At 45.5% G+C, this 27,768-nt stretch overlaps 1 protein-coding gene across 2 annotated transcripts in view; it reads left to right on the forward strand.

Moving 5' to 3' along the window:
* The window catches only part of GNAO1 (G protein subunit alpha o1), a 215,412-nt gene that overhangs the window by 1,657 nt on the left and 185,987 nt on the right, over positions 1 to 27,768 (forward strand). The window lies entirely within an intron of this gene.

Raw genomic sequence — 27,768 nt, forward strand, 5'->3', positions numbered from 1 at the left:
CCTGTAATCTAGGGAATGTGTGGCTAGCTCTGACATCTGGATCCCAGTGATCTGTGTCCTATATGTTGCTGGGTCCCAGTGACCTGGTTTCTATATATGACTGGTTCTATCAGCTGGATCTCTTTGATATGGGTTCTATGTGTGACTGGATCCCCGTGATCTGGGTTCTATGTGTGACTGGCTCAGACATCTGCATCCCTGTGATCTAGGTTCTATCTGTAGCTGGCTCTGATAGCTGGATCCCTGTTATCTGGGTCCTATATGTTACTGGCTCTGATTGCTGGATGCCTGTGATCTGGGTTCTATCAGAGCCAGTAACATATAGGACCCAGATCACAGGGATCCAGCTATCAATCAGAGCCAGTAACATATGGGACCCAGATCACAGGGATCCAGCTATCAGAACCAGTAACATATAGGCCCCAGATCACAGGGATCCAGCTATCAGAACCAGTAACATATAGGCCCCAGATCACAGGGATCCAGCTATCAGAACCAGTAACATATAGGCCCCAGATCACAGGGATCCAGCTATCAGAACCAGTAACATATAGGCCCCAGATCACAGGGATCCAGCTATCAGAACCAGTAACATATAGGCCCCAGATCACAGGGATCCAGCTATCAGAGCCAGTAACATATAGAACCCAGATCACAGGGATCCAGCTATCAGAACCAGTAACATATAGAACCCAGATCACAGGGATCCAGCAATCTGTGGCTAGCTCTAAGATGGATCCATGTGATCTGGGTTTTATGTGGGGCTCTCCCTGACAGCTGGATCCCTGGGATCTGGGTTTTATGTGGGGCTCTCCCTGACAGCTGGATCCATGTGATCTGGGTTTTATGTGTGGCTCTCCCTGACAGCTGGATCCAGGTGATCTGGATTTTATGTGGGGCTCTCCCCGACAGCTGGATCCAGGGGATCTGGGTTTTATGTGTGGCTCTCCCTGACAGCTGGATCCAGGTGATCTGGATTTTATGTGTGGCTTTCCCTGACAGCTGGATCCAGGTGATCTGGGTTTTATGTGTGGCTCTCCGACAGCTGGATCCAGGTGATCTGGGTTTTATGTGGGGCTCTCCCTGACAGCTGGATCCCTGTGATCTGGGGACTGTGTGGCTCTCCCTGACAGCTGGATCCAGGTGATCTGGGGACTGTGTGTGGCTCTCCCTGACAGCTGGATCCAGGTGATCTGGGGACTGTGTGGCTCTCCCTGACAGCTGGATCCAGGTGATCTGGGGACTGTGTGTGGCTCTCCCTGACAGCTGGATCCAGGTGATCTGGGGACTGTGTGGCTCTCCCTGACAGCTGGATCCAGGTGATCTGGATTTTATGTGGGGCTCTCCCTGACAGCTGGATCCAGGTGATCTGGGTTTTATGTGTGGCTCTCCGACAGCTGGATCCAGGTGATCTGGGTTTTATGTGGGGCTCTCCCTGACAGCTGGATCCCTGTGATCTGGGGACTGTGTGGCTCTCCCTGACAGCTGGATCCAGGTGATCTGGGGACTGTGTGTGGCTCTCCCTGACAGCTGGATCCAGGTGATCTGGGGACTGTGTGGCTCTCCCTGACAGCTGGATCCAGGTGATCTGGGGACTGTGTGTGGCTCTCCCTGACAGCTGGATCCAGGTGATCTGGGGACTGTGTGGCTCTCCCTGACAGCTGGATCCAGGTGATCTGGGGACTGTGTGGCTCTCCCTGACAGCTGGATCCCTGTGATCTGGGGACTGTGTAGCTGCTCGGTGATCCGATGGCCTTATTAAAGATGGCCGCCCGATGGATGTGGTTGTAGCCCTCGCCTGTCTGTAGGATAATGGTGGTGCTGCAGAGGCGGCTGAATGTAGTGGGGTGAAGTGCCGCTCCGGTGTGAAGCCGTGCTGTGTGGTCGGGGCCGATCGATGTCCGCTCCGGTCGGTTGTACAATGAATATAAAAGCCCATATAGCAGGATAATCGCTGCTGACTGCCCTCCTCCCCTCATGTATTTCTATTATATCTGGATCCGTTCTCCGGCGTTTTGCCGTGTCCCCGGTTCCCACGCTCCTTACACTCGCCGTATTGAAGCGGTTCAGGAGGTGGACAGCGCCCAAGCGGGATTCGGAAGGATTGTGGGTGGAGTGTGCACGGCTCGGCGGCTTTCGTGCAGTTCCGAGGAGGCTCCGGCTATTTCCGGAGGAGATCGGAAATCCCCGGCAGAGAAGTGTTCTCCGTCCTCCGTGTTACCTAAGAGGCGCCGGTAATTGTGTCATCTATCAGAGCGTTTGACAGCTGTCAGGGGCCGAGATTACAGCTGGGCCGGGGCTCAGGAGACCTTCTGTTTGTTCTGGCTATGTATATTGTTACTGTGCATTATCTCCTGGATTATTATTATCTTGGTTATTGCATTGGATTGTTATTAAAATACTAGGGAGGACCTCTCTCTCTGTACATCGGGATTAGTATGTGCACTTACCTAATCGGTGGGTGCAGGGCAGTAAACTGTCCCATAAAGAGGCATGGTGGGGCCCTGACATATGTGGGGGATCCCCTCTCCATCACCCCTCATAACAAAGTCTTGGTGACTCCTTAAATCAGGACTTGACCCATTTGTCTTGAATCCAGGAGCCAGTAAAACAGTTAAGAGCCACATTTTTTTTTATTTTTTATTTTTTCAAACAGCACAATTTTTTTTTAAAATAATTTTCTTTATAATTTTTTTTATGAGATGTTATGTGACCCCCCCCCCCAAAAAAAAATAAAAAAATAATAGCATTTAATTTTTTTTTTTTTCATTTATGTTATTGACTACGCAATATCAGGAATGGGGTAATTTAATAGTTTGGAAAATTCAGCATGCTGCGATACCAAGTATGTTTTTGGGTGATTTGAATTTTTATTGGGGGGAAAACATTTTAAAGGAAAACTGTCAGCTTGTTCACCCACATTAAACCCAATACACTGGGTGTGGGTGACCAGGATTCCATAGGGGGGTCACTTACTTAAATTGCTTCAGTAGGCTCTGAGATATCAGCTTCTGAAGTTCCCATTCTGTATTCAGGGAACTGCGCAGTGGGGGCAGGGCTTCTGTCTCCTCCCAATCCCACCTTTGCTATCTGAATATTCATAGTCTTCAACTCCACGTCCTAGTGATGTGGAGTCACCAGTCACATGAGGTTTAGTGTGGGTGAACAGGCTGACAGTTTTCCTCTAAAATTATAAAAAAAAAATATATATATATATATATATATGTGTGTATATATATTTTTATTTTTTTATTGCATGTTTAGAGCACTGCATAAGCATTACTTTGACCTATGAGATCAGCGCTCTATTGCTACAGCCTGCCTGAGTCAGGCTCTATCAGCTACCAGCTGACGGTCTACACTGACCGATGCCTAGTAAGGCCTTGGGCTGGGCTGAGAACTGATCAGCACCCTGTGGGCATGCGATCAGAACGCCTGGTATGCAATAGAGCGATGTCTGATGCCAGTCCTTACCGTCAGCTGCAGATAGCATGCCCTTGGCGTGTCCTTCTTCCCTCACCTGAATCATGATGTAAATGTGCGTCAGGGGTCAAGAAGGGGTTAATGAAAGGGCTGACAAAAACCTAGGTGCCAGGATGAAATTCTCAATTGATGTGATGTCCTGGTGCCTGGGATTTGTCCAGCCTTGCCTTAGAACTCCCAGAGAATAAGTTATGCTTACATTTTACATGTATGTAGGAATTCTCAGGTCTTCACCTTGATTTTCCCATTAATCCTTCTTGGCACTGCCAGTTAGCTGAGCATGCCCACTATATAGCAATTGGGACCCATAAATGGCCCCATAGGGGACAATCTTTAGTGACGTTTATTCCTGCAACTGTTCTTGTAGGACTTCCTCTAATGCATTTCAATCAGTAACTTTGCAGATAGACTTTATTAAAAATGTCTTATAGTTTTGTGTATATAGCCCCTATGCCAGTGGGGCTATATACACACCACCCTAGCACAACACGGGCTACAGGACGTCATACATTAATTGTTTTGTGGACCTGAGGAAGGCACATGCTAGTGCCGAAACGCGTTGTCCTATTGCTTTGAACCTTAATAAACTGTCCTGTGCTACAGTGGCGTCCTGAATCCTTTTCTCAATAGCAGTAGCGCTTGTTCATAACTCTCTTTTTCCTGTTTCCATCGTTTCCGTACCTTTTGCAAATTTCGAGCTGCACAACTGCCCCGACCGCCTTTCACTCCACCCACTTCCCAGGTGAGGTGCTGTCGATGCTGATAACCCCAGCAGGACATCACATTACTTTGGGTGCAGTGTTTTTTTTTTGCTGTCCAACCACTTCCCCACTATACCTGAGAGAGCGCCCCTACTTTTTTTTTTTTTACTTCTTTCTCACACTAGTTGTTACTTGTGTTCTGCTAACTTGTTGGCATTCATGAAATGGATGTGAAGTGACATCCCTCCCTCCGAGCTGGGTGTACGAGCCGCCGTGGGCACAGATCATTCAGGAGGTGCCGCTTATCTCTGGGGTATCTCATTACTCGCCCTCCTTTCTCTCCGCTCTCACACGATGGGGTTTGCATGCAATTATTCATCCATTTTTAAGCCTCAAATAGGAGATGCGAAAAGCAATTTTGCCTTTGACTTGCAGGTGCTCTGTAATACACTAAGGTTTGCCATCCAGGCTCTTCAATATTAATAGACGTAGTCTGCCTGCAGCCTGATTACTATGCCTTGTAAGTAAAAAGGGCATATAAATGGAGTATGTACTGCCAGATTATACTGCTCAATAGCTAGTAGAGTCATCACAAGAACAGATTTAGTCTTAGCAGATCTAGCCTTTCATCTGCTGTAAATCATTGACAGAATTCATTGATCTGCATGTGCCAACATTGCGCCCCTAGGCACTGCCCTTACTTGTATAATGACATCTGTGGGCATTGTGCAGGAAACGGGTGTGCGGAATTACGCAATGTACACTTCTGGTAGAGCCATTGATGCATTGATGCCATTTTCCTTCTGTAATATGTTGGACTTCCCTTGTCCTTGCTATTTAGTGAAATACATTAATGACAGAAGCTGCTTTCTAATGTTACTTTCATCTTGAGATGACAAGAGTCCCTGCTATATAGTAAAGTATCCTCCTTCCTCTGCCATTTCCTTCCCATGTGTTTTGGTATGGTTGGTATGTAGAATCATTTCCTATATATGTGTATGTTTTCCTTCTTGTGTTCTGATAGGGGTTCCCACTGGGATCCTAACAAATGATCTTTTAGATAAAATCCTGTAATAGGAACAATTTTCCTAAGAACGTGTTTAATGAAGCCAATTATCCCTATGGTGAACCAAGTAGTTAATGACATGGACCTTTGTGAATAAAGGCCTCTTAAGGATTCAGGATCAAGCTTTTTCATAGAATAAGTAGCTTTGTTACTCTTGGTAACCAATAAGAAATAAGCAATCTGTTTTATTTTATATAAAGGGGCTATATGTGGTCTAGACCATGTTTCCTCCATATGTGATTCCAGATCAATAGCAGTGAAATAAGGTTCCAGCCTACAGAACATCTGTCTGCAGACTGTACAGACAACAGGGGCTTCTTTGTATGTGAATGGAATGGTGACAATAGGCCATCTTCCACTGTGCAGTTAAGAATGTTACACCTTGAGAAAATGGCAAAGTCTTTATGCTGGTGTGAGAATAAGTGCTGAAATGGCCAGGGATGGAGAAGGCTTTCAATACAAGGGATTAAAGGGGTTTTACCCCAAAGATACATGGATCGAAAATGATGCATTATGAAAAATGAAGCATATTTTCAAGCATATCTAATAATGTACTGTTTGAGAGATATATACACTTACTAATCCCCGATGTGCCTTTTTTGTGTTGCCCTTGGTTACGACTGTCTTAGAGCCTGCACAGAGACGGTCAGGCATGCTTGGTTCACCTGTATATTGCGTGTTAGTCTCTACTGTTTATGCAATCATGGAGAATTGTGGGAAAATGTGGGCTATATTTCCTGGCAACAGCAGGGTCACAGTTCAGAGAGGAAACCAAGAAGTGATCATGGTGGATCAGAACAGTACAGGGATGTAGGCCATTTTAAAGGACAACTGTAGTGGTACACTTTTATATATGCCCATGCACTGGCCTCAAAAATAAACTCATACATACCTTCCAACGAGCCCCCATTGGTCCGGCACAGGCCTCACGGTCCGGCAGTGCTGATGTCATTCCACTTCCTGGGGACGGGGACGTAGCAGAGCCGTTGGCGTATCACCGGCCGCAGCGATGTCCCGCCCCGGCCTGTGATAGGCTGAGCCCACTGTCATGTAAGAAGCCGGCCAGAGCTCCTTACATGACAGTGGGCTCAACCTATCATCGACCGGGGCGGGACATCGCTGCGGCCGGTGATACGCCGACGGCTCTGTGGTGTCCCCGTCCCCAGGAAGTGGAATGACGTCAGCACTGCCGGACCGTGAGGCCTGTGCCGGACCAACGGGGGCTCGTAGGAAGGTATGTATGAGTTTATTTTGTTTGTTTTTGAGGCCCGGGCACGGGCATATGAAAAAGTGTACCACTACAGTTGTCCTTTAACTAAAACAGTATGTGTTCTCCTATCTATAATATATAATGTGTGGTACACAGCTGATTTTACCAACTTTGCTTCATGGAAAAACTCCTTTAGGGTGCATTCACACTGGGCAATTTAATCTGAATCTCCGCTCACAGAATTCAGCGGGTGGGGATTCAGTTTAGCAGCCACTTCTATAATTCTTCAGCGGTAGGACCGCGCAGCCATATGCCATCACCATTGATGGCTATGCAGAGCCTGCATGTTCCTTCCTTGCGCGAAACAATTTCAGCGAGCTGAAATTGCTCAGTGTGAACAGGTCTCATGGAAGACCCATTCACACTGATGTTAAAGTTCACCTCTTGTAATTCCTTTGTGGAATTATGTACTGTGAACGTACACTTAGGGTACGTTCACACGGGCGTATTTCTTTTCAAACTTGCAGTGTATTTCCTGCTGCAAGTTTGAAAAGGGGCAGGGTCTCCGCAGGCTATCCGCAGCAAATTTTCGGCAGCGAAATCTCCGCTGCTGAAAATCCACCACTGACCCCATTAAAGTTAATAGGGTCTACAGCGGATTTTCAACAGTAGAAACTCTGCTGCCAAAAATCTGCTGGGGATAGCCTGCAGAGACCCTGCCCCTTTTCAAACTCACAGCAGGAAATACACTGCAAGTTTGAAAAGAGGTACGCCAGTGTGAACGTACCCTTAGCGTAGGGTCACACGTGCCCTATGTTGCTGGCCATTTTCTGCAGCTGATTTTGCTTTCCATTGACTCTACTGGGTAGGAAAATATGCAGCTGCAAATACGCAACAAAATACAGCATGTGTGATTAGGGGTGTGAATCGCCAAGAATTTGGCGATTCGATTCGAATCGCGATACCAGTGTGGCGATTCGATATATCGCGATATATCGCGATACCGTCTAGGTGACGATACATCGCGATATATCGCCCACCTGGGAGCATTCATAGATCCCAATAGACGCCGCTGTCAGCTTTGACAGCGGCGATCTAGTACTCCGGCGTGCACTTTTCTCATGTTATCCCGTCCGGGCTGCAAAATAAAATAAAACGCACTTTATCTTACCTGCCAACGAGCCCGCGGAGCTCCGGTACAGTCCGGTACAGGTGTTCGGTCCCCGGGCTGTATTCTTCTTACTTCCTGTTAGTCCGGCACGTCACATGGAGCTTCAGCCTATCACCAGCCGCAGCGATGTCCCGCCTCCGCTGGTGATAGGCTGAAGCTCCATGTGACGTGCCGGACTAACAGGAAGTAAGAAGAATACAGCCCGGGGACCGAACACCTGTACCAGACTGTACCGGAGCTCCGCGGGCTCGTTGGCAGGTAAGATAAAGTGCGTTTTATTAAAAATTCCACATCCCTAAAAGAATCGATTCAAAAATATCTTGAATCGATTCTGTATCGGCAAATGAAAAATCGCGATTATCGCGAGAATCGATTTTTTCTTACATCCCTATGTGTGATCCTACGCTTAGGCTGCGTTCACACGACAGAAAATTGCGCATGTAATTGCGCATGAATTTCCCATGCCGAATTCATATTAACTTTATTGCGCATTAACTTTAATGTGATTCTGCAATTTCATTCACACAGCAGAATCAGGGTGTGAAGAAAAAAAAAAAAAAACTACTTGTCCAAAAACGAAGCACAATCTACTTGTCCCTCATGGCAATCCACTTGTCCTGGTACAAAATTTTTTTTTTTTTACCAGCAATACCAAATTTTGGTTTTTGTCATTTTTTTCTAATTAAAAAAAATTGCTAAACTTTTTAGAATAGTTTTTTTTAAATTGCCATTTTCTGACCCCTATAACATTATTATTTTTCTGTAAACTGGGCTGTGTGAGGGCTCATTTTATGTGCCATAATCTGCTGTTTGGTGTTGATCAGACTTTTAAATCACTTTTAACTTTTTTTTTCTTCTGGGATATGATGTTATAAAAAAAAAAAAAAACGCAATTCTATGGTTTGGTATGTTTTTACGTTAATGCCATAGACCTACTGGATAAATAATGTTATTTTATTTTTGTTATATTTACATTTTTTTAATATGGACATTGGCAAAAGGGGGGCGATGTGAACTTTAATATAGAAGGGGTTAAAGTGTGTGTGTTTGAAACTTTTGTTTATTTTTTTAAACTTTATTATTAGTCCCTTAGGGGAATTTAAAAATGAATCATTAGATTCCTCATACAGATCAATGAAGTTCCATAGAACTCCATTGATCTGTGTGCTCTGTGCTCATTTGGTTGAGCCTACACCAGGCTCAATATAAGTCTGGTCTTATATTTTTCCGCACTTTGGCTGTGGAATCCTATTAAAGTCAATGGGGCTGACTTTCGGCCTAATTTGTGCGGAATGCATGCAGATTACACATGGAATCTGCGCAAAAGTTGACTGTTTATTTAAATAAAGTCTATATTTTACTGAGCTGCGGAATCATGCATAATCTGTTCAGAAATGCCACACCGATTTTGCAAATGATAAAAAAATAAAAAATAAAACCCTGCGGAATTCTGCACAGAACCCATGCGGATGCAGAATTCATAGAGATATACCGATTTTCCGTCGGGTGAACGGGGTCTTCGGTTACGTTCACACGTACAGGATCTGCTGCATATTTTCTGCAGCTGATTTTGTTGTAATGGGTAGCAAAAATATGCAGCAGATCCTGTACGTGTAAACGTACCCTTTAAAGGGGTACTCCCCACCCCCCCCTAGACATCTTATCCCCTATCCAAAGGGACGCCGCCATGCCCCCTCCCATAGACTTGCATTGAGGGGGTCGGGTGTGACGTCACAAAGGGGCGGAGCCGTAACATCACAATACTCCGGCCCCTGTATCGTGAGTCATCAGGCACGGAGCGATCTTTGCTCCGTGCAGCTAATGACAAGTGGGTGCTGCAGTAGAGATTGCTGGGGTCCCCAGTGGCAAGACACCCGTGATCAGACATCTTATCCCCTATCCTTTGCTTTGGATAGGGGATAAGATATCTAGAGGCGGAGTACCCCTTTAAGGTAAACTGACAGGCTGTTCACCCACACTAAACCCAATACACTAGGGTTATATACTGGGTTATAGTGCAGGTAAACAGATGAAAAATGAACTATTACTTAAATTGGTTCCGCAGTTTTAAAGATATGGCCCCCGTTGCTAGAATGCCAATTAGGTTTAGTGCACAATTGAGGCGGGAGGCAACATGCCGAGCTTACCTGCTTCCTTTCTGTTTGCTGCGCTATGCCCGCCCATCTTATGCATTCATTATTCTTCATTCTCACTTCAGAGTAAAGATTAGCCAGTGGCGCATGCACTCTGCAAAAACACCAGCGTGCTCACACGTGCCGCAAGCTTTCACATCACTAGGACATGAGTGAAGAAAAATTATTATGCACAAGATGGGTGGAAATAAAATGGCAAAAGAAGAAAGGCCAATTGGGTTTGGCATTTTATAAATCCCTATTGACTTTCAGCCAACATCTGGCCGTAGCGTATTTTTTCGGCGAATAAACAGTGCCGTATTTGTGGTGTTTTTTTGGGCATTTTTAAAAACTCTGGCATTAAACCCAATACACAGGTTTATAGTGTGGGTGAGCTGAGTTAAAGGGGTTATCCAGGAAAAAACTTTTTTTATATATTAACTGGCTCCAGAAAGTTAAAGGGGTTGTGCGCTGCTCTGGCTTTCGGAGCTCCGCACGCAGCGTCTGGAAGTTCATTACTCCGAACACTGTGTGCGGGCTTCCGTTTTCGCGGCCGCCGGGCGTGACGTCACGCCCGACCCCTCTACCAAAGTCTATGGGAAGGGGGCGTGACAGCGGTCGCGCCCGCTTCCCATAGACTTTCGTTAAGGGGGCGGGCGTGACGTCACGAGGGGGCCGGGCGTGACGTCACGCCCGGCGGCCGCGAACATGGAAGCCCGCACACAGCGTTCGGAGTAATGAACTTCCGGACACTGCGTGCAGAGCTCCGAAAGCCAGGGAAGCGCACAACCCCTTTAAACAGATTTGTAAATTGGCAAAGTAAGAGATTGTCAGCTCACCCGGTCACCGCACGGCAGAATAGTCCTCCAAGATTAGAAGAAAGCAGGTAAATGCCAGCGGATAAGAAACTTCACCTTTATTTTCATAGCATTAAAAGCATGGACATGGAGAGACTTCAGTAAGACAAATGAATAAAAACCTTGGAATAAGCGCCAAGCATGACGCATTTCAGGTCATGTGACCTTTCATCAGATGCAGACTGAAGTCTCTCCATGTCCATGCTTTTAATGCGATAAAAATAAAGGTGACGTTTCTTATCCACTGGCATTTACCTGCTTTCTTCAGATTTGTAAATTACTTCTATTAAAAAATCTTAATCCTTTCAGTACTTATGAGCTTCTGAAGTTAAGGTTGTTCTTTTCTGTCTAAGTGCTCTCTGACACGTGTCTTGGGAACCCGCCCAGTTTAGAAGAGGTTTGCTATGGGGATTTGCTTCTAAACTGGACGGTTCCTGAGACACGTGTCATCAGAGAGCACTTAGACAGAAAAGAACAACCTTAACTTCAGAAGCTCATAAGTACTGAAAGGATTAAGATTTTTTAATAGAAGTAATTTTCAAATCTGTTTAACTTTCTGGAGCCAGTTGATAACCCGAATTCATGGTCCGATTCCAGAGATACATGCTATATTAACCCCTGTTGCTAATTTCGGAGGACAACTGTGGATGAACTGGATTTTTTTCCTTTTAATAAAATGGCATAGAGCGCTGTGGGGGAGTGTTTTTTTTTTTTTAAATAAAATATTTTTTTCAATGTGTCGTGTTTTTTTTATTTTTTTTAATTGAATTTTCAGACCTAGTAGTGGAAGCCATCTTATAGACAGAATCCATTACTAAGCTGGGGCTTAGCGTTAGCCCCAAAAACAGCTAGTGCTAACCCCCAATTATTACCCCGGTACCCACCGGGGTAACAGGGGTGCCGGGAAGAGCCGATACCAACAGGCCCAGATTGTGAAAAATGGCGCTCCTGGGCCTAGGTGGTAACAGGCTGGCGTTATTTAGGGTGGGGAGGGCCAGTAACAATGGTCCTCGCCCACTCTGGTAATGTCAGGCTGTTGCTGCTTGGTTGGGATCTGGCTGAGAATAAAAATACGGGGAACCTTATGCATTCTCTTTTTTTTTTTTTCATAAATAAATACATTTAAAAAAACGCATAGGGTTCCGGTATTTTTATTCACAGCCAGATACCAACCATGCAGCAACAGCCTGGGCTAGGACCATTGTTACTGGCCCTCTTCAGCCTAAATAACGCCAGCTTGTTGCCGCCTAGGCCCAGGAGCGCCATTTTTGATACTGCGGACCTGTTTGTACCTGCTCTTCCTGGCACCCCTGTGGCGGTGGGTACCGGGGTAACACTAGCTGTTTTTGGGGCTAACGCTAAGCCCCAGCTTAGTAATGGATTCCGTCAATAAGATGGCTTCCACTAATAAGCCTGAAAATTCTAGAAAAAAAAAAAAACACATTGGAAAAATAATTTTATTTAAAAAAAACACTCCCCCCACAGCCCTTGTTAGCCATTTTATTAAAAGGAAAAAAATCCAGTTTATCCGCAGTAGTCCTCCGAATCCGCCGTAATCCTCTGCATACACTGATCTGAAACGAGAAGGAAAAAGAAACACAAAAAATGGGTTAGGACATTTTTGGCGCTCTCCGCTGGGGAGAGCCCCCATAATGCAATGTCTTCCCAAACAGAGAGCCTCCAATTATTGAAAAACTACAACTCCCAGCATGCCCAGACAGCCTTTGAGTGTCTGGGCATGCTGGGAGTTGTAGTTTAGCGACAGCTGGATTCTCCCGGTCTGGGAAGACACTGGCAGAAGGTCTGTTCACAGTATACAAAATGTACAATGTGAACAGAGCCTCAGACTTACCACTCTTCCTCTGGTCTGTAGCTCTGCCCCCTAATGCTGTCATCACTAGGGTGCGGAGCTGCAGGGACCAGGAGTGTGGGAGGTAAGCAGACCTTGTCTTCTGTATACACTATATACAGCTATCTATAGATAGCTGTATATCCTGTATACCGCCCAAAGGGGCTATAGGAGCAGGGAGTCCTGTCAGTCTGGTGACAGGATTCCCGGCTCCTGTATAGTATACATGAGTACACTATGCACTCCTATATACTATACGGCTGGGGAGGTGAGTAGTGATGCTCTGCACCCTGTATACGCTATACATCACTCCCCACTTCCTTACACTCTGTGGACCGGGCGCTCAGCATCCTACCCACTGAGTGGTACCTGAAGACAGTGAGAAAACTGCCACAGGGGACAAAACTGTCTGTTTCCGCACACCAGGAAAAATGCCAATGTTTTTGCTGGTGGGAAAAAACCTTATTTGAATCCTAGCCTTCTACTATTACCTCTACAAGTCCGGTCTGGCTTTGGATCTGATGACTCAATCTGACAGCTGCCAGTTGAGGTCATCAGACCCTTGATGGGATGTGGACTGGTGGCTATATTACTCTATCCTAAAATCACCTTAGGTTGGATTAGGTTCGATTTTTGTGGTTTTGCAGCTGTTGTTTTTTATTTTCCTAACAAAACAAAATCCATCCAGAGTTTCAGAATGTGGCCAGCGTCAACTGAATCAATCGGGATTAGAATCGTGCGGACATTGCCACCTCCATGTTTGCTGAGCAGATTCCGAGTCATTCTTTTGGCAGTAGAATTTCAGTGGCGGTATGAAATGCTGTAATGTCCTTACTAACATATCAGGGCTTCAGGGGTTGACTCTTGGCCCATACATGTGATTCTATCCATGGTGTCAGGGAGTGTTTTCCAACCAGTGTGTCTCCTGCTTTTGCAAAGGTACAACTCCCAGAATTGGGTTTGACTGATATCTATTAGCTCCAAGTGCTTAAAGGGGTTATCCACCATAAGGTGAATTTAGGACGTACCTGGCAGACAGTAATGGACATGCTTAGGAAGGATCTGTGCTTGTCTTGAGGCTAAATGGCTATGTTGTGAGATTACCATAACACTGTGGCTAGTTTTTTGTGAACTGATATTTCCTGTCTTGACTTTTCTTTTTTTTTTTTTTTTTACTACAAATCCCACAATTCAATTTTCCTCCCTTCCACACATCAGCCACCCCACCCATTGAAACATAAATGAGCTGCATCCATCAAAAGACCTGTGGTTTTCACTTACAGCTGTTGCATTAGTTGCAGATTGATCCCTCCACCCATTGAAGCAGACAGGCTCCCTGTCATCAGCTGACTAGTGAGTCAGGTCTCGGCCGCATTGCAAGCTGGGAAAAATCTGAGACAACAGTCATTTTGTATGCTGTTAAAAATAAATAGTGGGGTGAAAATCACATAAGAATTGTGAGAAAACCATCACACACAGGTACAGACACTATATTATGAACTACACTAACTTTACAGCCCCTGTAGCATAGTCAAATAAAAAAAATTCCTGGAATACCCCTTTAATTTAGCTGAAGCTACCTGCAATAGCTGTTTGGCCTACAGATATCTTGGCTGTTTTACCTATACACATGACATTTGGCTTGACTGAATATTCATGTGTTCTGAATGGAGAACAGAGGGGTGACTTGCCAGACAGCTCTGTTGGCAGCTTATCCAACATGTCCTGGTCATTGACCTGGGGAGAGTTGGAAACCCTCCATGTTAGTGTAAGCTTCCATATAGGCAGGCGCTGCTGCTGAATTGGCATGGCCATTTCACTGGTAACCCCTGTGATACTCCAGGACCTGCACTGATTGTCTAGTATTACCTCTGTACAGTACACTGCAGGACTGCTTATTGTTCTGCTCTTTAGCTGAGGACAACTCAATGTTATATGTATTATATAGACACATTTGGTATTGTCGCATGCAAAATGTCTGAACTATTAAAATATAACGTTAAAGGGGTAAAGGGATGCTGCCTCCAAGACGGGGGTGTGACGCCACGCCACCTAGTGATGTCACACCACGCCCCCTCCATCCATGTCTATGGGTGGGGAATAGACATGGTTGGAGGGGGCGTGCTGTGACATCACTAGGGGGCGTGTCCGTGACGTCACACCCCCGTCTCAGAGGCAGCGCCTGGCACAGAAAGCCGGGGGCTGCACCAGATTGCGGCTTGACCCCTGTGACCATGCATTTTATCCTTTGGATACCACTTTTAATGATAATGTACGGTTGACTTAAAATTGCAGATTTTTGGTCATTTCACATACCAGAAAAAAAAAGGAATAAAAAGTGATGATATCCTCACGTGGTACGAATAAAAACTACAGATTACAGCTCGAAGAAAGAGCCCTCATACAGCAGTATGACTATTTGGTGACTTAAGAACCAGTTGCTGGGTTTCCGTACAGGTTTGGTCTTCTGGTACAATGTAGTCGGCTCAGAAATGGTTGTCCTAGCATGAATTGGTGTTGTAAGTCGCCTGTGTTCATATTGCACCTGAAAGAGACCGTTTGCTTGGTATGACACTGGGCATGTTCTGTATTTCGCAGCGCAGGTCCACCTTGTAGATGACGTGGTGTTGGGTGATCCTACTTCCATCAATCCTCTAGTGATCTACAGTGACAATTAAACCCTGTAAGTGCAATCTGTGCAATTATCTAGTGACAAGCCTGAACACGAGCCGGGATCAATGCTAACAGAATCAGCCCATTTGTGGAAAGGAGCATTCTCGTAAAATACTTTGAGACAACTCCACCAGCTGCCCGGATTTCAGGAGCATTTACTGGGGAGGGGGGTTCCTAAGCACAGCGCCATGAGTCACCCTAATGTTATTATTGGCACATAATGCTGAGTGTGCTTAGCCTGAGCCTGGCAGGTTGTACTGGGCGGTGCAACGTCCCTGAGCACCGCCACATCAAAGTGTATTATTTAGGTTTGCCTGGAGGGACAACAGTACTTTGAAAAACAATGTGTTTCTGTGCCTGTAGGGAAAGGGTTAATAACTGGTGTTTGTGACAGTAAGGGGAAGTTCCATTGATTTGTGTTCAGGATGTAGTTTAGCGTAAAGTGTTGAGGACTTCGATCACGCACAATACTGTCATGTTACTATGCTTCAATCTATTGCTGGCCAGTCAGGAGGGTGTGCGATTGATGAAGCTGTTGGCAGTAGATCGGGCTCTAGAAGGTGCCGTATATTAACTATAGATGGCCTGGCAAGGATGAAGAATGATATTATTAGAGGGAATTCTGAGTTACAGAATTTTAACAATTCTGCCCCCTAAGAAGAAATGTTTAGCCCCTGGAGATAAGCAGGTCCTCCCTTATTATTAGATAATTAGATTGCCAGGTGAGCCCAATTTAAGGAAAAACTACTAAAGGTGGGTGTTCCACATTATTAAGCAGACACCATTTTCAAGCAATATGGGGAAGAAAAAGGATCTCTCTGAAAACATTAGATATTTCACGAAAACTTAAGCAAGATCATTGCACTATTAAGAGATTTGTGGCTGATTCAGAGCACAGATGGGTTTGTGCAGATAAAGCCGAATTGAGGAAGATTTCTGCCAGATCCATGCATCGGATCAAGAAACAGGGAGGTGGAACTTGTATCACCCGACACCCGGGACATGAAGTTGATTTCTTCAGGCATTTAGCCCTGCTTTGGGCAAACAGCGCTAAATGCTGGAAGAATGCACACACGTCGGCACACACTGCTACTGTACCTATATCTCCCTGCTGTAGCCTATAACGAGCCTTCCTGGAGGGGTGCTGCGATTGGTGATGTCATGGCATCCGCAGCGTAGGACGCCGGGACGCTAAAGTCCTGCGTGGCGTGTGTGATGACGTCACCTATTGCTCGCATCCCCGCAAGAAAGGCTCGTTATAGGCTGCAGCAGGGAAACGTAAGTACTGTAGAGAGAAATAGCCGATAATTTATAGCGGAATATCGGTATAAATTATCGGCTATCGGTCTTAACCGCCACAGATTATCGTTATCGGCCCTAAAAAATCGATATCGGTCGATCCCTGGTGTCTGTACCTGTGACGGTTTTCTCACAATTCTTATGTAATTTTCACCCCAATATTTATTTTTAACAGCATACAAAACGACTGTTGTCTCAGATTTTTCCCAGGTTGCAATGCGGCCGTGGCCTGATTCTCTAGTCAGTTGATGACGGGAGCCTGTCTGCTTCAATGGGTGGAGGGATCGCTTGGTGGTAGAGAAATCAATCTGCAACTAATACAACAGCTGTAGGCACCCTGATTGAAAACCACAGGTCTTTTGAATGGATGCAGCTCATTTATGTTTCAATGGGTGGGGTGGCTGATGTGTGGGAGGGAGGAAAATGGAATTCTGGGATTTGTAGGCAAATAAGAAAACTCAAACAGGAAATACCAGTTCACAAAAAGCTAGCCACAGTGATATGGTAATCTCACAACTTAGCCATTTAGCCGCAAGACAAGCCCAGATCCTTCCTAAGCATGTCCATTACTGTCTGGCAGGTATACACTAAAATCACCCTATGGTGGATAACCCCTTTAAGATAAACAATCTGGATCAAGCATCTACTAGCACAGAGAAGGAACAAGCCAGCACATACGAGACTAAGAGCATGGAGAAACACAAGGAAGCACATAGAACTGACACTGATAAGCCTTTGACGGTGGTGCTCAGCCACAACAAGAATCCGGTAGTATAAAGAATAATGCAATAGACGGCCCTCACCAGGCAGGGGTAGATTTATTGACAACAGAGAAACATCTCACAGGTAGCAGGCAGGGGAGCATTGGTGGAAGACGGTGCTAGCCAGGTAGCCCTGTCCTCCACCATTGCTCCCCCGCCTGCTACCTGTGAGATGTTTCTCTGTTGTCAATAAATCTACCCCTGCCTGGTGAGTGCCGTCTATTGCATTATTCTTTATACTACCGGATCTAGCATGTTTAGTAGCTGGGTAAACATATAACCCTGCCCACATTAACTATTTTCCAGTAATCAACTACTGTTACGTGCCCTAATGTGCCTTATTAAATTACTATTATTTCTGTTTTGCGTTCTGAGAAATTTTTCTTCTTGCGGCCGCGTTTACGTGACATTGGGAGGCCCTCAGCTGTATCACTGGGCTCCACAGTCACTTCAGTGTTGGTAATCTCCTCTGTGATAGCTTCATTTTCCAATGATTGGAGCACCTCACAGGCTGCCGAGGTGGAAGGTCGGGCCTTTTTTCTGGACGTGCAGGGAGCGGTCATGTCTCACTCATGTCAACAGACAGCAGGACTGACTGAACCCGCAAAAGTTTTGAGGTAAACAATGCGAAAATCCGGGAATCTGCAGAAAGGTCTTAATAGAGTGTAAGCTAGAGCTTTTCCCGCCTGTGCAAAGCGGCGGGGAGTTCATCATCTACAGTACACAATTATGATAAATTTCACGCTGCAATAGAAAATATTTGACAGAAAAAACGGCGGTAAAAGAAAAGAGTAGGGTACACTTTGAATGATACATCTCCCCTACTGTGCGTAATAATTTGGAACAGTGCATTTAGTTTATGTTTAAAGGGGTACTCCGGTGGTTAATTTTTTTGACTATATGGCATCTTCTCTGTAAGTTTTTGTTTTTTTGTAATATACATGTGTTATATGTTTTGGCAGCATGTGTGTGTTTTTCTTACATGTTTGTTGGGCAGTAAGTTCTGTAGTTCAGAGGGTTTTCTTTTACTGTTGTCCACAGTTCTGAGTCTGTTGTGGACAAGATGTCACAGATTTTTTTTCCCCCTCTGTCTGCATGAGAGGAATAAGCCACGCCCCCTCATCTCATCCAGCTGAGTACACAGCTCCTCCCCTCCCCCCTGCTCTGTATTCTAAGGACGCAGGTCTGCACAGGAGAAGAAACACTGAGAAGATGAGTGTTATCTGAAGGGGAGGATGAGAAGGTGCAGGGGCTGGGGATGTATGGACTGCAGGGGAATAAATCTCATACTGGGAATGATCTCTATATGTAAAGGGGGAGGGGGGGACTCCTGAATGACACATGCTGGGAGTTGTAGTCCCTTTTGTGTGTGTATGACAGTGTATCCCAACCAGGGCTGATTATATTAGTGTGCTGTGTATAAGGGGGCTGACCCGGGAAAATAGTAGAATGGGTAAAGAGCGGAACAAACAAACAAGCAAAAAAAAGGAGCCGCCCCAAACCAGCAAGGCATGTGGCATGCTGGGATTTGTAGTTTTCAGCACAGCAAGAAACAGGAAATAGTGGGGGATAAAAAGACAACAAAGAACAGAAATAGAGTAGGCTAAACAACAAGAATAGAAATGAAACAAAACAAATAGGGTAAGTCAAAAACAGAAAAACACGTTGACCACCGGAGTACCCCTTTTAAAAACAATACTGTTAACATTAGGAGGTTTGTTCAATAAAATTTGAATTGTACTCTTAATAGTTGATAACATGATAATTATGGTGACTTTTTTTATTTACATCAATTATTTAGGTAAATGAGAAAATATATTTTGCATATTAATTTGGAACAGGGTGTAAAAGAGGACAATTTAGGCCTTCCCCCTAGAATGGTTAGTTGTGTGGCACTGCCAGGGCATAGGAACCCCTACGAATCAGGGGGGTGGACAGCATTTAAGTGGGTGTAGCAATGTTAGGGGGGAGTTACAAAAGGGAGGGGACAAAGGGGTGGGGCCATTCAATGTTGCATGATTCTATTAAAGGAAAACAGTCCTCTTCTTCACCCACCGATGAGGGGTCACCACCAAGACCGATGAGGGGTCACTGATTCCTATACGAACCTGCACTCCGGAGATCTGTCCCTACAAAGATCTGCTTCCATTTTCCGTTAATTGCGTGCTGGAGGCGTGGCCCGCTGGCTTAATTTGCATATTCATTGTCGCGGGGCATGTAAGCGCTGCGCCAACTGAGCGGTAACGTGACCCGAGACAATGAATATGCAAAATGAGTCGGCGGCCCGCCTCCAGCATGCAATTCACGGAAGATGGAAGCACATCTTCAGAGGGACAGATCTCCGAAGTGCAGGTACATATTGTGGATCGACCGATATCGGTATCGGCCCTAAAAAAAAACGATAATCGGTGAAGGTTAGGGCCGATAGCCGATAACTTATACCAATTTTCTGGTATAAGTTATCGGCTATTTATCCCCCCGCGGGCGGGCGCTTTAAATCAATGCACTGCAATGGCTTTTGCGGTGCCCTAGACCGCCGCCGCCACCCGTTTCTCTCCCCCTGCCTGTCCGGGGGTCCTGAGACCTATCACCGCCACCGCTCCCCCTGCCGCACCGCGCTGCGCCTAGGGGTGCCTCCAGCTGTTGCAAAACTACTACAAAAAAACTTGTAGTTTTGCAACAGCTGGAGGGCCTCAACAGCTGGAGGGCCTACTGTAGGTAGAGTATATTATACAGACCCCTGTCCATCCCAGAATCCTGACTCCCCTTCCCAGTTGCTGTAGGGACCGTCCGGGGAGGGTGGTCCGGGCCCTCCATCCTTCCTGTAGTGTCCAGCGGCATTCTGGGTGGAGGGTGAACCGGTCCGGGCTGTCCTTCTTCTCCGGGGGTCCTCTTCTCCACTCCGGGCAGGCTCCGGCCTAGTAACACTGCATAGACGCCGCTGCGCAGCGACGCACCTGACGTCACGGCGTAGCGGCGTCTATGCAGCGTACTAGGCCGGAGCCTGCCCGGAGTGGAGAAGAGGACCCCCGGAGAAGGACAGCCTGGACCGGTTCACCCTCCACCCGGAATGCCGCCGGACACTACAGGAAGGATGGATGGCCCGGACCACCCCCCATTACGGGTAAGTTTAATTTTTTTTTATTGACTCGGAGGATGAGGGAGGGGCCCGACCGGTATAGCGGTATGGGCAAAAATCCATACCGTGGGAGAAAAAAAATGGTATCCGGTTCATACCGGTATACTGCCCAGCACTACGGTGGGGGGTGCGACGCGGTGCGGTGGGTTGGGGGGCGGTCGCGGTGCAGCGGGGGGGGGGGGGGGTCTGCCGCGGTGCGGTGGGGGCGGTGCGGGGGGTGGGGCATTATCGGCTTATCGGCAAGGTAATTGCCGATACGGATAATGCCCAAAATCGTGGTTATTGGCCGATAATATCGGCCATACCAATAATCGGTCGATCCCTAGTACATATAGGAGTCAGCAACCCCTCATCGATCCTGTTCATCCACACTATAACCCAGTGTATTGGGTTTAGTGTGGGTGAACAGGATGACCGTTTTCCTTTAAAATTGAGCTTTAAGCTCCTCATTACAGGTACCATTGAGGAGCAGTGAATTCAGAAGACTGCAATTCAGGCAGAACTGTGGGAGGTAGGCTGTGTGTGTGAGGTCAGGGTGAGGGGCTCTTTATAGCCTGTGTAGGCGTCAATAAGTCAGCCATTGCTTATTTTGTCCTGATCCCAAGTTATATCCTGTATTATACTTCAGAGCTGCACTCACTATTCTGCTGGTGAGGTCACTGTGTACATACCTTACATTACTTATCCTGTACTGATCATGAGTTATATCTTAATAATTGAACTGTACTGTATCTGGTACAATCAATTAGTATCTCCTATCAGTACTGCACTATGTAGTCACCCAGAGTACGCAGGTCTTGAGCCGGGTGGGCATACTGTTTCGGTGCACCAGCACTTTACTGCTGGTGCACACTGACAGCCGGTGATCCTCCGACCATGACAGCGGCTCCAGCATTGTGACTGTGAGGCAGAAGTTTGGATGTGGCTCCTGCTCCACATCTGGCAGTTGCTGGGCTTATAAAATCTTCTCCCATTACTGTCTATACAGGGAGAGGTCATCACAACGTGCCAGGAATACAAATAGATGAGGCTCCTGTCTCCCTGCCTGATCAGAGTCCCCCCCGGATCGCTCTGTACCCCCAGACCCCTCTGTCCTCTTTAGATCCCTCTGTATCCCAGACCCCTCTGTCTATTCTGTCTGCCAGGACCTTCCTAATGATGTCATCGCAGGTCTTGGCAGATAGAATGTAAGTTCCTCTGCTGTCTATGGGCTTTGTGCAGCCTGGACAACTTTAGGTCCACATTCACACAACTGCATTTTGCAGTGAATTGTGTAAAACTGTGATTTTTTGCTCTGATTTTGCGCAAACTGCAGCCAAACTGACCGCAATTTATGTAAAATTTGGTAGTGTAAGTGTGGACCTAAAGCTGTCCAGGAGGCCCCCTTTGGATTGCCCAGGTTAAACTCCCCCCTAACACCTACCTTGCGCTTAATACTGGACACATTCTAAAGTCTCCTGTCTCTGCAAGCTTCTCCTCTTTGGCGTGTAGGGAGCGCCTAGCATGCACTTGGCTCTTAAAGTGGCAGCGGCTGTTGGGGGGGGATCCCTTCATCATTGGTTCCCCCTAAATAAATCCCCCCCCCCCGGTGCAAACCCTTGTGGGTATTGAGCACAGCTTGATCTGACTCTGCTCAAGTCTTCCTTGTTTCCTAGTATGGTTGGGCTTAGAGGGTCATGGACATAGATGAAGTGATATACAGGCTCCATCCCTGCCTCCATCTTTGTATTCATTCCTGTTTAGCATAAGACGTAGTGAAGGAGTGATTATTTTCCTGTGAGAAGACACCATGCTATAGTTTGATGGTATTGCGGTAACTCGGACTGGCTTCCATGGTGGTGCATTAGTGTTACGCTCTGTAATTGGAATAAGTGTGTGCATTAGAGTATGAAATCCAGGGCGGGGTATTTAGTGAGGATGCACTAATGCAGTATAATACTTGCTGATAAAGCTTTTGTGTATTACATCCAAATTGTCATAGCAGTTAGTGTATTTTGTAATGCACACTCATTGTAAGCGGATTACTGAGCATTCTCTGGATGACAGTGCGGCTGCATATGTGCACTATGTGTATGCTGTTGGTATAATGCAGAATTATTACTTGCTTTATGATCTTTTATTTAATGGAAATGTAGCTGTAAAGCAGACCAAGGATTTCAGTCCTACCGTCATTTCACTATGTATCTTTGGATTCCACAATGGCAGCTCAATGGTTTACCAGCCCTTAATACCATAGATACCTGTTGACTCTAATGGTTGTTAATCAGATCAAAGGCTATGTCGACACTGCAGAATTTCCTTGCTAAATTCTGCCGTAATTTACTGTCTATTGATTTGAGTTGGATCCGGCATTCAGACAGTAGAATTCTCGTGGCCAGCTTTTGGCAAAACAAAAAAACAAAAAAAACACCAGTCTTATATTTTGCGGATTCCTATTGAAGTCAATGGGTCTTGAATTTTGGCGGATATATGTTCTGAGAACACAGGAATTTCGGTAAAGTTCCGCTATTCTGTGGAATTTCTGTGGAATTACGGAAATTCCTCCATGTGAACCTACCCAAAGGGGTTGTCTCACCTTGTTGCTTCAGTTTCCATTCAGCTCCTGTCTGTCTTCGGCCGCAGGAGGTAGTCAGAAAAGCCAGACGCAGCCAGAACAGGGTAATTATGCAATTGACTGAGTTTAGCAAATGGTTTTGCTCAGTGAGCTACTCTGTTTATGTAACTCTGAGTTATCTAAACAGCAGAGCTCCTGGGGCTACATACCTGTTATACTACAATACACATTAAAGGGAAACTGACACCCACGATCAGACATCTTATCCCCTATCGTGACGTCACGGCTCCGCACCCTCATGACGTCACGCCCAGCTCACTCTATACAAGCCAATAGACTTGCATTGAGGGAGTGGGGCATGACGTCACGAGGGGGCGGGCCATGACATCACAATACCCCGGCCCCTGTATCACCAGTCATCAGCCACGGAGCGATCTTCACTCCGTGCAGCTCCTTTATATAAGGGATAAGATGCCTGGGGGCGGAGTACCCCTTTAAAGGGGTACTCCGGTGGAAAAAAAAAATTCAAATCAACTCGTGCCAGAAAGTTAAACAGATTTGTAAATTACTTATTTGAAAAAATCTTAATCTATTCAGTACTTATCTGCTGCTGTATGCTCCACAGGAAGTTCTGAAGTTCTTTTCAGTCTGACCACAGTGCTCTCTGCTGACTCTTCTGTCCATTTCAGGGACAGTCCAGAGCAGGAGAGGTTTGCTATGGGGATTTGCTCCTACTCTGGACAGTTCCTGACATGGACAGAGGTGTCAGTAGAGAGAGAGCACTGTGGTCAGACAAACAAGAACTCAACTTCCTCAGTAGTATACTGTACAGCAGCTTATAAGTACTGGAAGGATTAAGATTTTTTAATAGAAGTAATTCACAAATCTGTTTAACTTTCTAGAGCTAGTTGATTTGCAAAAAGTTGTTTTCCACTGGAGTACCCTTTTAAGTAAATAAAGCTTGTTTTTAGTGTTTTTAAAACCAGAAGAAACAGAAATAAAAGGTACCATTGTATCCTGAATTCAACATAGTACTATCAGCACCTAGTAATTCTGGATGCAGGGTTAACAGAAAACTTTTTTTTTTTTAAATGAACTGGTGCCAGAAAGTTAGGCAAATTTGTAAATTACTTTGATTAAACATTGTTTTATCCTTTCAGTACTTATTAGCAGCTGTATGCTACATAGATCAAATTAGACCAAAAGGGGACTAAAGAGGCCAAGAAACACAACTAATTACCTAACCCCAAGGCCGTAGCCTGGGGTGCAATACACCTCTAAGTAGTACCCCCTAAAACATAACTTTTATTGTATATCCAAATAAAATAAAATTTAATATAAACCCAGTGAGATCAATGTTAAAAATGGGATGTCAGGTAGGTTAGTGTTTGTACGATCTGAGCATCATTGCTCAACTATAAGGGGTTCTGCAGTAGCCCAATACGCCTACTCTGACATCAACTAAAAACGCTAGATTGCCGCCTCTACATGTTTCGCCGTCCCCACGGCGTTTTCAAGAGGCAAACTAGTGGCAACAACTAGTGCCACTAGTTTGCCTCTTGAAAACGCCGTGGGGACGGCGAAACATGTAGAGGCGGCAATCTAGCGTTTTTAGTTGATGTCAGAGTAGGCGTATTGGGCTACTGCAGAACCCCTTATAGTTGAGCAATGATGCTCAGATCGTACAAACACTAACTTACCTGACATCCCATTTTTAACATTGATCTCACTGGGTTTATATTAAATTTTATTTTATTTGGATATACAATAAAAGTTATGTTTTAGGGGGTACTACTTAGAGGTGTATTGCACCCCAGGCTACGGCCTTGGGGTTAGGTAATTAGTTGTATGCTACATAGGAAATAATTTGCTTTTTGAATTTCTTTGTTTTGCCCACAGTGCTCTCTGCTGACACGTCTGTCCGTGTCAGGAACTGTTCAGAGCAGCATAAGTTTGCTATGAGGATTTTCTCCTGCTCTGGACAGTTCCTGATACAGGCATCAGGTGTCAGCAGAGAGCACTGTGGATAAGACAAAAAAGAAATTCAAAAAGAAAAGAATTTCCTCTGTAGCAAACAGCTGCTTAAATGTACTGGAAGGATAAAGATCTCTTAATAGAAGTAATTTACAAATCTGTTTAACTTTCTGGCACCAGTTGATTAAAAGAAATGTTTTCCACCGGAGTACCCCTTTTAAGGTTAGAAGGGTCCTCCTAATGGGACTTGCAAGGATCAGCTGCAATCTGTGGGGAAAGCTGGCAGGAAGTATTCGGTTCCCCTGTAGCGCTATCTCCAGGGAAATTAAGCGTTACAAAGTGTCTATTGGAATAAATAGGCTGTTTGTGTCATTTCGAGATAGACTAAGCTCTACGCAGCAATAGTTACACTTTGGAGGCATTCATCGCTCTGACAAATGGGGACCTGAAGGCTTATTTCACACCAGTGAAAGTCAGAAGTGGATCCAGTAGGAAGGAGAAGGAGAAATCCTTCCTTTATATGTCCTATTCCTTTTGAATACACTTCTGGCTTTGGCTCAAATACTGCAGTGGCAGATATCCCCAAAAAATGCCCAAAAAGAACCTGTGTGGAAACCTGGCCTAATACAGGGGTCTGATCACCTCAACTGACGGCGTCAGAGGTCCTTACAATGCTTGCTATGTTGGTCAGACAGTTCGAGATCCCCCCCCCCCCGCTCCATTGCTAAGTGATCTATAGGCGACCTCTTCAAAATGGTTGTAGTTTTACACATATATTTGCTTAGATGATAGGTTACAGCACCAGACTGCCAAAAATGCTACAATGCATGACGACTGTAGGCACCTAATTCTTACCTTTCGGTGTCCTCATAAAATTCACCTAAAACTAGTTAAAAGAAGAACATGGCAACTGGTCAAGTGTACTGCCATTTCTTTTTTTTTCTATCTTTTTTTTCTTATTTCAACTAAGTTTTTATTGAAAAATGTTTCAGAAATATAAATCCAAAGGAAAGAAAAAGAGCATACAAATAATATCATGAAGGGCCGAGACCCAAAAACCGCCAGCATGTCATGGAGAGGATAAGTGACAATAAGGAGGACCACCGAAGGCAAAAAACACCATATGCATGTGAATAAAGGCCTCCGATACCGGGGTGCTAATAAAATAAAGATAACCATAACATTAAAGGGGTATCCCGGGCAAAAATATTTTATCCCCTATCTAGCGGATAAGGTGTCTGATTGCGCTGCTCAGACCCCCGCGATCTCCCTGCAGCACACGCATTCTATGCGGGTGCTGAATCTCCAGTTTCGGAAACCTCCAGGTTTCTGGGACTGGGGACGTGACGTCACTCCACACCCCCTCCATTCATGTCTATGGGAGGGGGCGTGGCGACAGTCACGCCCCCTCCCATAGACATGAATGGAGGGGGCATGGTGTGACGTCACATCCCCAGCCCCGGAAACCTGGAGGTTTCGGAAACTGGAGATTCAGCACCCCCCGCGATCAGACACCTTATCCCCTATCCTTTGGATAGGGGCTAAAATATTTTTGCCCGGAATACCCCTTTAACTGCAAAGATAATTAAGGAAGTGTAAGTACGCCTACCCACAAATACAAGCTGTGGGCCCAGAGGGCCTCAAACACAGGGAGGGGGGGAGGGAGAGCAGGGAAGGGGGAAACAAAATTGGACCACAAGACAAACACAGAACAAGCCACAAGACATGAGGAGGTGAGAGGGGAAGAGAGAGGGGTGTGCTGCCATATAATCCTTCTTTTTCTTGCACTGACCTTTCTATGAGGCCAGATCTATGCAGATGTGTACAGTACATAAGCCTGCTATTACTTGTCTTAGGTTTTCTAAATTTAACCTTAGCTGCAAAAAACAAAGCAATGTAATTCCTAATAAGGAATTCCAGAAAATGTGACATTTATATTGAAGGAAAGTGCTGTGTTCTCCTCCGTAATGTTCATCTAACTGTACATTGCCATTATCTGCACTTTGTCAACCTCTTTGGGACATACATAGTATTTTGGTCAGTATTTTTAGCCAAACCCTGTGTGTGTGTAAATGTTTCCATTATAGTCTTTCTTTGTGTTGATTCCTCTTCTGGTTTTGGCTAAAAATACAGTCCAAAAATACATTATGTCAGCCAAGCTTGGAAATGATGTGGATTCTCCGCAGTGTAAAATCTTCAGTATTTCTGCATGTAAAATCCAATGCAAAACGTGGGCTGGGTTCATGTGCGCAAACCGTGAAAATGAGATGCAAGACATTTATGTACACAGGCCCCATTGACTTTAATGGCCCAAACTTAGTCAGCTAGTAACTATGTTTTGGACATTTCCCAAATTTATATGTGTAAAAGTGGAGCACACCATGCATTTTGAGTCTGTAAATACGTGTGTGGGAAATAACCTGAACTTGGCATGCAGCTGATTTAAAGGGGTACTCTATTGGAAACTATTTTTTTTTTCAAATGAACTGGTGCCAGAAAGTTAAACAGATTTGTAAATTACTTCTATTTAAAAACCTTAATCCTTCCAGTACTTATCAGCTGCTGTATACTACAGAGGAAGTTTAGTGGGTTTAGTGTGGGAGAACAAACTGTTAGATTATCTTTAACAAGCCCAGGATCCCTGTCCCCAGCACGTGTTCCAGTTATTCTTTATGGGAGCGCTGAGGAGACCCTGAGTGCTGTGTTAGGGCTTCTCTGGTCCTCCCATAGAAAAGAAATGAATGGAGCCCGTGCCGTCCCCAGCATTTACTCCTCTGAGAGAACTGGGGACCCTTTCAGGAGATCGTGGGGAGTCCCAGTCGTCAGACCCTCCGCAATCAGACGCTTATCCCTTATCCTGTGGATAAGGGGATTAGTTATTTTACGCTGCACAACACCT

This window comes from Hyla sarda, chromosome 6 (genome assembly GCF_029499605.1).
Source record: "Hyla sarda isolate aHylSar1 chromosome 6, aHylSar1.hap1, whole genome shotgun sequence".
Taxonomy (NCBI): Eukaryota; Metazoa; Chordata; class Amphibia; order Anura; family Hylidae; genus Hyla; species Hyla sarda.